Source organism: Phocoena sinus, chromosome 13 (assembly GCF_008692025.1).
Source record: "Phocoena sinus isolate mPhoSin1 chromosome 13, mPhoSin1.pri, whole genome shotgun sequence".
Classification (NCBI taxonomy): Eukaryota; Metazoa; Chordata; class Mammalia; order Artiodactyla; family Phocoenidae; genus Phocoena; species Phocoena sinus.
In genome coordinates this window covers 63862743-63875633 of record NC_045775.1, presented here as the reverse complement: position 1 = coordinate 63875633, position 12891 = coordinate 63862743, and the positions used below count along the sequence as shown (strand labels likewise).

Below are 12891 nucleotides of genomic sequence, written 5' to 3'. Positions count from 1 at the left end.
ACGGAATCACTGTGCCGTACACCTGAAACGGACACGACATTGTAAATCAACTCTATTTCAATTAACAAACAGACAACAGCAACAACAAAAAACCAAAGAGGTCATAGAAGTTCTTATGAGATTCCAGAAGAGAAGAGAAGCCAAATGAGGACGGGGAGAGGCGGCTTTTGAATCAGTTCAGAGGAGAAGTCACAGAGGAACTAGTCATTTGATCTGAACTTGAGATTAAGATTAAGATGAATTAATCTGAATTAATTAAGATTGCAACACAGGGATATTACAGATGAAGGTAATCACATAAACTTACTATACTGAAACTTGCAGAGGTTATGAGTGTTGTTCAAGATCCCAAAGCAAGTGCATTGTGGAATCAGAATTTTAAGTGAGGCCTAATGAACTAAAAACAAACAGACACAGAAACAAGCCCTTCCTGTGACACCACGTTGCCTTTGAAGTCGTTTTTTTTTTTTGTGGGTTGGCAGAAACTGGTTCCAGTGTTTCTTGCAGGAATGACTGGCCATAGGACTGGGCGTCGTAGCTTCCTGCCAGGCGGCCGAAGGTCGCAGGCAGGTGGGTCACTGGGACACAGGCGGAGGGGCTCCTGCCCGCCCCCCTGGCCGCTCAGTGCCCCTGCCCCAGAGCGGGGGTGGGGGCCTCAAAGCAGCCTTGTCTGAGTCCCCTGCCACTAGAGAGAGTATTGGCCCAACACTTGTAGAAAACGGGGACCTTGCTGGCAGTTCAGTGGAGGGACACAAATAAATCTTTGCCGACTTTCTGCTGAAGCTCACGAGGGTTCACTCCTAAGCCTCTTACAAGGTCAGCTGCCGAGGCTGCGAGAGATGAGTCAGGGCTCTCCCTCCACCACGGGGAGATCGCTGGTTAAAGCGCTCACGAGGGAGTGGACCGCGTGTCCGCACCGACACGCGTGGGCAGACCTCGTCGATGCCTTCTGTCCGGGGTATGAAGCCCTCTCCTGCCTCTTCCAGGCTCTCTAGAAAGCATGTGCAGAGCCTCCCACTCCACCCTCGGACTCCGTGGGCCACAGCTGGAGGGACCAGCCAAGGAACCGTGGCAGGAAGAGGCCAGAGGGCAGCGGGCCTCGGCCGGAGCCCGTCAGTCGGTCCCCATTCAACCACCACCAGACGATCCTCTTGACCTGGGCAGTAGCCGCCGACCGACCGCTAAGGTGAGCCCGGCGCGCGCTTGGCTACCTGGCATGGCTGGGAACCCCAGGATCTCCCGGCAGAGGCGGGCATTCTCCTGGGCCGGGTCCGCGGGCGTCTGCGTGTGCAGGGCCTGAACCACCTTGGCCAGGACGATCTGGCACAGGTTGAAGAGGCCTGGGGGGCGGGAGGAAGGAGACGGGGGGCTGGCACCGTGTCCAGGCCGCGCTTTCCAGCCGGGCAGACCGGAAGCCCCCTTCCCTTCCCTCGGTCCGGCCGCATCTGGGTTGGCCTCCCGGGACTTGATGAGATTGTCCAGCAGCTCCTGAGGGACGGTGCTGCCCGTGCCCCACCAAGACTGGCAGCAGCGCCAGGGCCTCACAGGGCACGGCGCCCCCGGCCCCAGAGCCTTCCCTCTGGTTCTCATCACCGGCTGTCACCAGACTTGCACGCAACGTTCTTTTCTCTTCTCTCGTCTTCTTTACGTCCCTCAGCCACGCAATGCGGTGAAGCCCTGACGCTCGCTGCCACGTCGATACACCCTGAGAACACGATGCTCAGCGAGAGAAGTCATACACAGAAGGACACACAGGGCGTGACCCCACTGAGGAGAAACGTCCAAGCAGGTAGATCCACAGAGTCAGCGAGTGGGTTCCTGGTTGTCAGGGGCTGGCGAGGGGACGGAGTGATAGCTAAGGGCGTGAGGGACATTTTCGGGCTGATGGAAATGGTCCGAAGCAGTAGTGACGTCTGTACAGCTCAGTAAACTGTCCCCACACGCCCCGGTGCAGCCTGTGAGAGGATCGCTCTCAGGATGAAGGGCTGACCACAGGAAGACTGAACGAGCGGTGGGTCCTGGGCCCAGACGCTCAGCTGGCGCCCCCCACGTGGGGAAGTCACTGGGACTCGCTGAGCCTCCACGGAGACTGGCAGCAGCCCCCGAGCTCACAGGGCACTGCGCCCCCGGCCCCAGAGCCTTCCCTCTGGTTCTCATCACCGGCTGTCGGCAGACTTGCAGGCAACGTTCCTTTCTTTTCTTTTGTCTTTTTTTAAAGGCAACTCTTGAGTACGTGTATTGAACATGCAGGGAACCAGCCCTGACTCCTTGATCTGGGTCTTCCAGCCTCTAGAGCCTCGAGGACATCCATTTCCGTTATTTACGCGCCCAGTGCCTGGGGTTTGATGATGGAAGCTGACACCGAGGGCGTCACCACGTGCGGGGTGATGTCAGTGAAAGAATCCCGTGGCGAGGGCCTGCCTGAGGACCACGCATGCCCGGGCCCTCCCCGCCCCCTGCCTGCAGCCCTGCGCCTGGGAGCGGAGCTGGTGCATCGCGTGCCCGACGTCGTGGAAGTTGGTCTCCCGCTCATCGTGCCACAGCAGTGCGGGCAGGTTGGGCGTAGGCTTGGTGAAGTTGGCCACCATGGCCGCGATGGCGATCTGGCAGCTCCCATCGTGCTGTAGGCAGCCCGGCTGCAGGCCGAAGCAGGCCGCGTGCCCGGACTTCCCCACCCTGCGGAGGGACGTGGATGGGGCCCCGCTTCCACAGAGGAGCCCCGGCCCACGGCCGACAGGTTCCCCCACGCACGCACCGAGGATAGAGGTCAGGTAGAACTTGCCGATGGATGACCTTGCCCGAGGCCGCGTCCCAGACCGTTCAGAGCCTCACGTCTTCTTCGTGACACGTGCTGGTGCCCTCCTCCAGGTCGAAGGTCAGCCCCAGCAGCTCCTGGGAGATGCCCAGCAGCCCGCGTGTGTGTGACCGCCTGCGTGGGGAAAGACTCATTGAGCAGGTACTGGTCCACGTGGTAGCGCGTCTCCTCCCCCTGGTTCATGTAGTAGCGCAGGTCCCAGGCGTTGATGGGGCCGTCAAAGTGCAGGCCCCGCCTCTGGCACTCGGCCTGCTTTAGCTCCAGGATCACGGCCGCTCCTGCTCCCCGAGGGGCTTCAGCTTCTGGGCCAGCTCACCTGCGGGCGGAGGGGAGAGGCTCGGCTACGTCCCTGGGGCGGCCCCCCAGCCACCCCCGACCCCGCGCCCCTCGAGGCAGAATGAAGGGTCTGCGAAGGGGACCCCCAAGGGCTGACACAGTGGGGTCTCAGGCAGCACCACGTCCGGTCAAGGTCCGCCCGACCCCGTCCCCACTGGGACTCAGGGGGAGGCGGTGTTACCTAGGACAGCGGCCACCACCTGGCTGGTCTTGTCCGTGTTCAGCTCCAGCACGGAGTCGGCATGCGTGCGGAACCCCAGCAGGCGGGACTTCAGGGCCTGCAGCCTCACCAGCTCCCTGAGGATCACGCAGTTCTCCTGGAACCCAGAGACGGAAGGCGCTGGGGACCGAGGGCCACGCCCTCCCCACGGGCCCCGGGCCAGGTCTCTGCAGGCGGGCAGGGCTCCCAGGCCACTGGCGGGCACAGCCAATCCCCCCCCTCCCTCCTCCTCCTGGCCCGGATTTCTAGACACTTTGGTGCTGTCCTAACACGTGGTCTTTCTTAACACAGGTCCTTTTGGAAGCAGAAACGGCATGAACGTGATGGGCTCTAAGGCCAAGGGCAGGAAGAAATGCGGCCAGGCTCTCCAGGAGCCACCAAGGGGCCTCCCCGGGCTCAACAAGACCAACACGGCTGCCGTGCAGACAGTAGCTCAACCCCACGGCGCCCGAACACCCAGCCCCTGGACGGTGAGACACCTGTTGCTGCAGGTGGCCCGTGGCTCACGGATGAGGCCCGGCCCCAGGCGTATGCCACCTTCTCGGGGGCCACCTCTCCGGTCTGCAGTGGGGTTCTCCTGGGAGCCCCCAGTCACCACAGGACCAGCGTGGCCTGTCTGTAGCCCAAGAAGGTGGGGACACACGACCGTCCCCCGGGCCCCCCGCATCACCCGCGAGGCCGAGCGAGCACCAGTGGTGTCTGCGGGGAAGATGAAGGGCTCACGCACAGCCCCCATCTACAGAAGCACAGACTGCAGCCACGTGCGCTGTGGAACAAACACAAGTGTCCGTGCAGGACCCGATGTCTGAATGTCAAGGCCATGCCCGGGCCACAGTGAGAAGGTGCATCCCCCATGCAAGCCACAGAGAGGGGATGGGGGGGCCATCTGCGATTCTGAGCTCCTCGGGCATCACCCCAGAGGGAGAGGGAGAGGGAGAGGGAGAGAGGTAGACAGAAGTACAGAGGGAGAGAAAGAGAGAGGGAGGGAGAGACGTCTCTCCCTTCCCTGGGGGTTCTCTAGTGCAGCCAAGGCTGAAAACCACTGCATTTTGGGAGATGGGTCCTCGTGGAAGAGTTAAATAGTCGCTCATGGCATTATCGACACATACTAAAAAGGCCCCAAATCTTGGGGAGTCAGGGAGAGGAGTGTCGGCTGCCTCGTAAACGAGGAGAGATTGGGCATCAGAGGAGGTGCCTGTGCAGCCTGCGCCCAGGGCCCCGCAGACTTCATCTCCCAGCGGTGGTCCTGGGCTGGAAGGCAGCGGGGAGGTCAGGCTGTCCAAGCATCGACGTTGACTTCAGGGCTGATCTAAAAGGCGCCTGGTGTTTGTTGAAGCAGAAAAAAGAGAAAGCAGTAGGGAGAGGATGGGAGTGGGAGTGGGAGGGGGAGGGAGCCCCCCTCCTCAGCACTTCTACCGCTCTCCCTCTCTCTCTCCCTTTCTCCCTCTCTCCCTCTACCTCGCTGCCTCTCCCTCTCCCTCTCCCTCCATCTCTCCCTCTATCTCTCCCTCTGCCTCTCTCGCTCCCTCTCTCCCTGTCCCTCTTTCCTTGTCCCTCTCTCTCTCTCCCTCTTTCCCTCCCCCTCTCCCTCTCCCCCTTTCCCTCTCCCTCTCCCCTTCTCCCTCTCTCCCTTCCTCTCTCCCTGTCCCTGTTTCCCTGTTCCGCATGCTCTGGCTCTACCTCTTTCCCTCTCCCTCTCCCTCCACCTCCTTCCCTCTCTGGAGAGGGAAGGAGGTGGAGGGAGAGGGAGAGAGAGAGATGAAGAGGAAGGGGGGGGAGGGAGAGAGAGGGTGGAGAGGGAGAGAGGGAGAGACGTCCAGACGTCCAGCTGGAACTGGAACTGCAGATGGGGCCAAACACCACCAGGGTGGCCACACATGTCCAGCTGCCGCCCCAGCCCCCTGAGTCTGGTCACCAGGGCTCTGAGTGTTTGCTCCAGGGACCTGGGGTTCACCCTGTCACCCTGGAGGTCGGGCCTAGACAGCATGGCCCCGGGCTGGACACATAGCGGGAAAAGCATCCCCGCAGGCCAGCTTGTGCGAGCCGATTGAGCTGCCAGCTTCTAGAGGCCCGGGATCACCCTGTGGCCCATGAAACCCAGGAGCCAGGAGGGTCTTGCATCGAGATTCCTGTCTGTTGGACTGTAACGTTTATGTAAGGAATCTTGGAAACAGTGGTAACAAGACTGAATTCGAACGAGCTTTAGGATATTATGGACCACTCCGAAGTGTGTGGGTTGCTAAAAACCCTCCCGGCTTCGCTCTTGTTGAAAATGAAGATTCCCCGAGATGCAGCGGTTGCTGTCTGAGAAGTAGACGGGCGAACACTCTGTGGCTGCCGAGTAAGAGTGGACCTGTCGAATGGGGAAAGGAGAAGTCGAAATCGTGGCTGCCTTCTTCTTGGGGTCGTCGCCCTCGAGATGATTATCGGAGGAGGAGTCCTCCCCCTCGCCACAGATCTCCAAGACGGAGAAGCTTCTCCCGCAGCCGGAGCAGGTCCCTTTAGTAGATATAGGAGAAGAGAGAGATCACTGTCCCAGGAGAGAAACCGCAAGCCGTCCCGATCTTTCTCTAGGTCTCCTAGACGATCCAGGTCAAATGAAAGGAAATAGCAGACCACTTTGCAAGAGGAGTGGTGCACAGGAAATACCTTCATTTGACAGGAGTATGTACAGAAAAGTCAAGTTTCGTTTGAGACTTCCGAAGCTTGATGCACTTTTTAAATGTTTTAGCTGTTCCCGTTTGTCTGTTTCTTGGGACAGTGACACATAAAGGTGTCCTTCTCTGTGGTTTGAAATGGGTCATACGAGGCATGTAATATGAAGAATTGTTTCTTTACAATGTTCTCTTAAGCAGAATTGAATTTGCTTTGAATTTTTGGTCTTGCCTAGACTGATAATAAAACTCTAACTCCTGCCCACCTAAAGTGTGATGTTTATTATCATGGAAACAACACTGGCAAACATTGAAAAGACTTTCTGTAGCTGGGATATGGTATGCAGCTGTAGTTAAGCAAGCAGTCTTTAAAAGGTGCTGTGAACACAAGCCAGCAGGTAGAAATGAAAGCCGCACCCTTACCCTAGATTAGAGGTTTAAGAATTCCACTAGTCTTCACACTGGACAAGAGGTTGTCCAGTGAGTTTAGAATCTAAGAAGTTTCAAGGAAGTTAGTTTACCTTTGAGTTAGGTCATAAGTCCCCTCTGTGATTGCTGTACCTGAATACATAGCTCTTTGTAATGTTTTTTGGAAGTTGAGATTATCAAGATACCAGTGTCCTGCCAGATTAAGAGTGTATTGTGGAGCTGAGCTTTGAGGTACTGTGCAATTCTTTTTTTCATGCTGTCATTTGTAATGTTTTGTGAGACTCCTTGGGATTAAAGTTCTGGTTCCAAAAGGAACAAAGCAAAAGAAAAAGGATCCACCTGCCAATGCAGGGGACACGGGTTTGAGCCCTGGTCCGGGAAGATCCCATGTGCCGCAGATCCACTAAGCCCGTGGGCCACAACTATTGAGCCTGCGCTCTAGATCCTGGGAGCCACAACTACTGAGCCCCCATACCACAACTACAGAAGCCCGCACATCTAGAGCCCCTGCTCGCCGCAACTAGAGAAAGCCCGTGTGCAGCAGTGAAGACCCAACACAAGAACCAGGAAATCACAGAATAAATGAGAAAAGACAATAAACCTACACCAGCACTGAGATAAAACATCAAATGAAATTATCAGACAGGGGTTTTAAATAAGCTGTCACATAAATGCTTCAATTAGCAATTATGTGTTCCTTGACGGAAAGGGGAAAAATAGAACATGTGAACAAAGAACTAGAAGTTATACAAATAAAAACAAATGAGAACAGTAGAACTGAAAAATACAACAATCAAAAAACTTTGCTCAAGAGTAGAGTGGAGATTACAAAGCACAGAATCATGAACTTAGAAGAGATCAATACAGTGTACCAAATGTACAGAGAAAAATAGGCTGAGGGGTAGAGATGGGAGAAAGAACAGGATCTCAAGAACCTGTAAACAGTAACACAAGCACTAACATTCATATCATCAAAGTTCCAGAATGAAAACAGAGAGCACGTAGGACTGACAAAGTATTCAGAGAAATAATGACTAAAACGTTCCCAATTTTTTAGAAGACATAAGCACACATTCAAGAATCTGAGCAAATCCAAAGAGGAAAAGCACAAAGGTATCCTTGTCAAGACGCGTCATAATTAAACTTCTGAAAAGTAGAGACAAAACAAATCTCGCATGTGGACAGGCAGAAACGATGCGTCACTTATTGAGAAACCAATTCCAATGACAGCATATTTCTTGTCTAAAATTATGGAGTCAGAAGCATTGACATAACATTTTTCAAGTAGGAAGAGAAAAGAACTCTCAGCCACAAATTCACACTTTTTATATCCACTTTCTTGTTTGGCTTATATTAATGGACTACTAACTCATCTTTCTATATCCGGGCCTGCCATCACACTTCTCCAAAAATCTAGTCACAGTATTTCCAGAGTGATCTTTCTGAAAAAGAAACAAATTTTTCTTATAAAAATACCTGATTGTGTTATGAAACTTTTCTCTCTTCTAAGTTACCAGGTAAAATCCTTCAACGGATTCCCATCTTCCTTGGAGTAAAATCTCACATCCAAACTCTCTTTGTCCTTTTGGGCTGCTGTAAGATTATACTGCGGGTTGGGTAGCTCATAAACAACAGGAATTTTTTTTCCTCACGGTTCCAGAGGCTGCAAGTTCAAGAATAGGGTGCCAGTATGGTCAGATGAGCACCCTCTTCTGAATGACAGACATCTCATTGTATCCTCACATGGCAGGAGAGCTTAGGGAGCTCTGTGGGGTCTCTTTTATAAGAGCACTAATAACATAATCATTTCCCGAAGGCCCCACCTACTAATACTATCAGCTACGGAAATTCAGATTTCGACGTATGAATTTGGAGGGGAACACAAAGACTAGACCATAGCACCTACTATACATACATGGACCATGCATGATCTGGTTTCTACCACGTTCTCCATTGTCTTCTTTTCCTACACGCCAGTGAGCATTTCTGGGTTTTTTTTTTGTTTGTTTTTTGTTTTTTTTTGCGGTACGCGGGTCTCTCACTGTTGTGGCCTCTCCCGTTGCGGAGCACAGGCTCCGGACGCGCAGGCTCAGTGTCCATGGCTCACGGGTCCTAGCCGCTCCGCGGCATGTGGGATCTTCCCGGACCGGGACACGAACCCGTGTCCCCTGCATCGGCAGGCGGACTCTCAACCACTGCGCCACCAGGGAAGCCCCAGTGAGCATTTCTTATACTGATTATGAATGGAACTCCTTTCTGGACTGATCCTTCACCATACGTTTTCTGGCAACTGTGAATTTATCTTCTCTTTTCCTCAAAACTTCACCCTTCCTTCATGTTACATATCCATTTCAGTTGCCTTCTACAGGAAGCCCTACTGATATCGCCCATATACTACTGTCCACAGCATGAATTAAGGTCTTACCGTGTCTTCCTATAGCACTCTGTAATATCTGTTACGGTAACTATGGATTTTCTTATTTGAGTGTCACAATACATTGAATTCTAGGTGGCACTATAATGATTTTAGTAACAGTAACACTGGTGCCTAGTTTCACCCATGACATACTTTAGGTGTTCAATAAATGTGTGTTGAATGAGTGAATGAATGAATGGTCAATTTGAAATCTTAATCATGTTAACTTTTCAAAAATCTGTTAAAAGATACCACGGTTTTCCAGAAGATTAGGGAGTTAGGACCTTAAACTTGATTTAACAGAGGAAATTTTTACTCATACATCATGCTTAAATACCTCAAAGTAAAACCATAAACCCAGGAATTTAAGGTTGTCCATTTGGACTTTCAAGCCAATAATTAAGGTCTCCTGCCCCGACTGTATTAGATGGTTTCGATGCTCCACTCATATCTCCCCAGCACTCATCATCCAGTATATGCTGATGGAATCATGCTGCCACCTGCAATTATCCACCTTAGGGCAGGCCAGAAGTGTACAGGAGTTAATGTATCTGGGTGTAGCTTTCAACCAAGGACAGAGGGGACCGGAAGATAAGTACTTCAAGTTTCTCACCGATTCTTGGGATAACTCTGAGACATGTTCTGTAGAGTTTCACAGAACTCGCCTGAAGTACTGGCAGCAGTTCCCTGCAGGAGTAATTTTTATTCGGTAATGCACCTCTGTTGGCTTCCTTCCATGCCTCCATTCTCAATTCCCACTCCACTTCTGAGTTTTCTGGAAGCACCTCCCAGATGAGCAGTTGGCATTCAAATTATTGCCTCAGGTTCTGCTTCTAGGGGAACCCAATTGATAGCCTCCTAACAACCCAGTTCTCCTTACAGAGCCGTCACTGGTACAAGTACCAAGGCACGGCACATTACGTATCACTCCTCCTAAATCCTAATATTTTTAAACAGATAGGAAAGAGCATGACCTTGAAGAGAAAAAGAGTTTATATGAGGATGGCCAATGGATAAAGGGAAGGAGAGACAGTGCCATTTGTTTTCCATTAATGATAGTGTGAAATGTATGGGCAGGTGGTCTAACAGGTGTGACAATAATTTGAGGAGCCTGCTCCCTTGGTTACAGAAGACTGCTATTGTTCTTATTATGGAACCACAACCTCATGACTTTATTGTTTCACTTGATGTAACCTTCTCTTTACCTTTAAATCTTTCTACATCACTGAGTTGCAGCCAATAGATTTATTTTCTCCCTATGGCTCCATCACAGAAAGAGACACACATGTGCACATACACACACACACACACACACACACACACACACACACACACACAGAGTTTTGTGTATGCCAGTGCTAGAAAAGATAAGCTCATGGTGCATGTATGCAATGGATATTGTACATTACAGGTCTCTGTGAAATAGTCTTCTGCAGGTTCCTATGTTTATTTTATGAATAATTAACTTTAGTAAAGTTAATTTCCTGAAGATCTTGTTGAAGACTGAAGAAAGGAAGTGAATTGTAAAGAAAAAGACTTCGAAACTTGCCCTTTTTGCCCTCTCTTTGTGTCTTGATGAACAAAGGATAACTGGGCCTTTTTTGAAGCCTTTGCTTGAGTTGAAGACACAAAATGCAACGTGTACTCTTATCCTAATATGTTCAGTTTATGAGTACACAAACTTATAAACCGTGAATTTCCCTAAAGTTATTATGCCATTTAGAAGATGTTTGCTTGGACGTTTACTTAAAACCAAACAATTGAGGTCTATATGTCCAAATAATTTCCTTCTCTCTTGCTGTCTCCATTTCAGTTTCCTGAGTTTCTGGGAAGGCCTGGTTTCCCCAAAGGAACGATTTCTGGTAGAAGTCTGAAGGTCTGACGCAAGAAAAAAAATCCAGTACAGCCAATGAATTGAGGACAAGAAGGTTTCCGATCAGGTAGGAACATTTAATCTCATACATTACGATCACCTTAAGTAAGCTGTGCTGATAGCTGGATATGATTTAACTGCTTGGAAAAAGATGCATGTATATTATATAACCTACCCCACAAGGAAGCTGTTCTCAATTCTCTTAGAGGTTGTGGTGTTTATCAGAGAGTGCCTTGGGGGAAAATGAATACAATAACAGTATGATGTTTTTTTTTTTTTTTTTTTTTTTAATTTTTAGCTCATTGTTGCCAAGTACACTTGGTGACCTTGGTGCCTGTGGTTTAATCCCAGGAGGTTAGACATGTGGAACAGCACATTAACCCTCTTTAGTATTTTCTCCCAAGACAAATCATTTTTATAGGTTGTCTCCATGGTCTTCTAGTTGCTTATCAAAATTAAGCATCAAGTCTTCTAAGTGAGCAATAGCCCCAGTCAGTGTGAGGAAATCAGCTTGGTTCTTATTGGGGCACAGCTTCTTGGCCTTGGCACAAAGTGAGTTCACATAGGGACTTAGAAGGAGGAGAATGGGGCATGCGAAAGGGGAGTTCTGTGTTCTCATTTACCTATGCATGTTGAAACTCCACTAACAGCTTTATTTTCATTAGCAATTTGTGATAAAAACTTAGGGTAAAGGGAATAATGAAGCTGTCCCATTATATGGCAGGACAAAAGATAGTAGTGACATCAAAATCAGGGCCTATCCATCTCGTTTGCAGTTATATACTGAGTGTTTAGCATAGCATTTGACCCTTCATCAGTATTCAATAAGAAGATGCGTGTTGAATGACTTAGGGATGAATTAATGAATGAAAAAAGTGAATATGGTAGAAAATGTGTTTTATCCTTGTATTTTCGTGTGTTGACTTCTGTATTTCAAGACCCAGCACTGTGACTGACACATAGAATATAAGCAATAAAATTTGTTGAAAGAATGAATGAGTCCCCACTATTCTAAGAATAATTTTAAGACCAGCACAGACCCCATATCTGCCAGAGGTATCCAGAGGTGAAAGCCTGGATCTCAGCTAGTGGTAGAGCTGACAGAATTGATCTAGTTTGAATAATTTACAGCTCATCCCATTACATTTAGGCATAGTACCTACATGAGCCATACAATTAAATGTTGACTGAAAAACAACGCACAACCTAGAAGTTGAGAATTATGTTTTACGTGGAGGACATACTGAGGGACATACTGAAATCAGGAGACAGCCCCTCAGATAGCTCTGAGGGACTGTTCTGAAGAGCTAAGGGAGGGCACAGGGTATTTAGAGGTTCTTGCAAAAAAACAAACAAAGAGGTAGTTGGAACATCAAAAGATTACTGTTAATTAAAGAAACTAGACATCTTAAGTTAATAAATGTAGCACTTTTCTATATCTGGTGAGATGCAAGAATCTGGTCTCCTGGAAATCATTCCCTTGATTTGCACTTTAATTATCTAGGGCCAGTATCCTGTTTTCTCCATCCCGAATCCCCTCAGGGTGCGGCTTTGGGTGTGGCTTCAGTGGCTGATGGCTTGATGGCTGTAACATCCTGTGTTACTGTTAAGGCTGGCTACATTCTTTCTCCACATAAATGACTTGAATATGGATCGTAAATCTGTTGATTTGCAAAACGTAATTCTTGGAGCATTTTTATAAGGACAAAGTTAAGGGCGATTTCAGAATCACTAGCGGCTAAAATTGCTAGTTATGCTTTTCCACTGGTAGGTAGTAATCTGCTGTTGCTGTCTTCAGTATTCCCAAGGGATAACAAAAGCCATTTAATTCAAGAAAGAAATGTAAAATTTAGCACAATGCAGCTTCCACAAAACCAAACACACAAACACACACCCAACTCTCGCAGATATGAAGTAGTCATCTAAAATAGAATCCTGGAACTAATTGCAAAACAAGAGCAAATGTACTCATATTGGATAATTTTATTCTTTTATTAATGTTTGATACATATATGTATTTATTATTAAAATTCAAAGTTGCTCTATGGAGAAATAGTTTTGTACCAATAGTGTCTTTGTATGTGTTTATCAATAATGTATGAGATTGCCTCCTAAGCTCCTTTTCCTTTGTTGGGGGGGGAGGGGGGT

General features: G+C 49.6%; 1 pseudogene; it reads left to right on the top strand.

Annotated features, from left to right (window-relative positions):
• Positions 1 to 5465: 5465 nt before the first annotated feature.
• LOC116764037 lies at positions 5466 to 6292 on the top strand (annotated as a pseudogene).
• The last annotated feature ends 6599 nt before the right edge of the window (positions 6293 to 12891 follow it).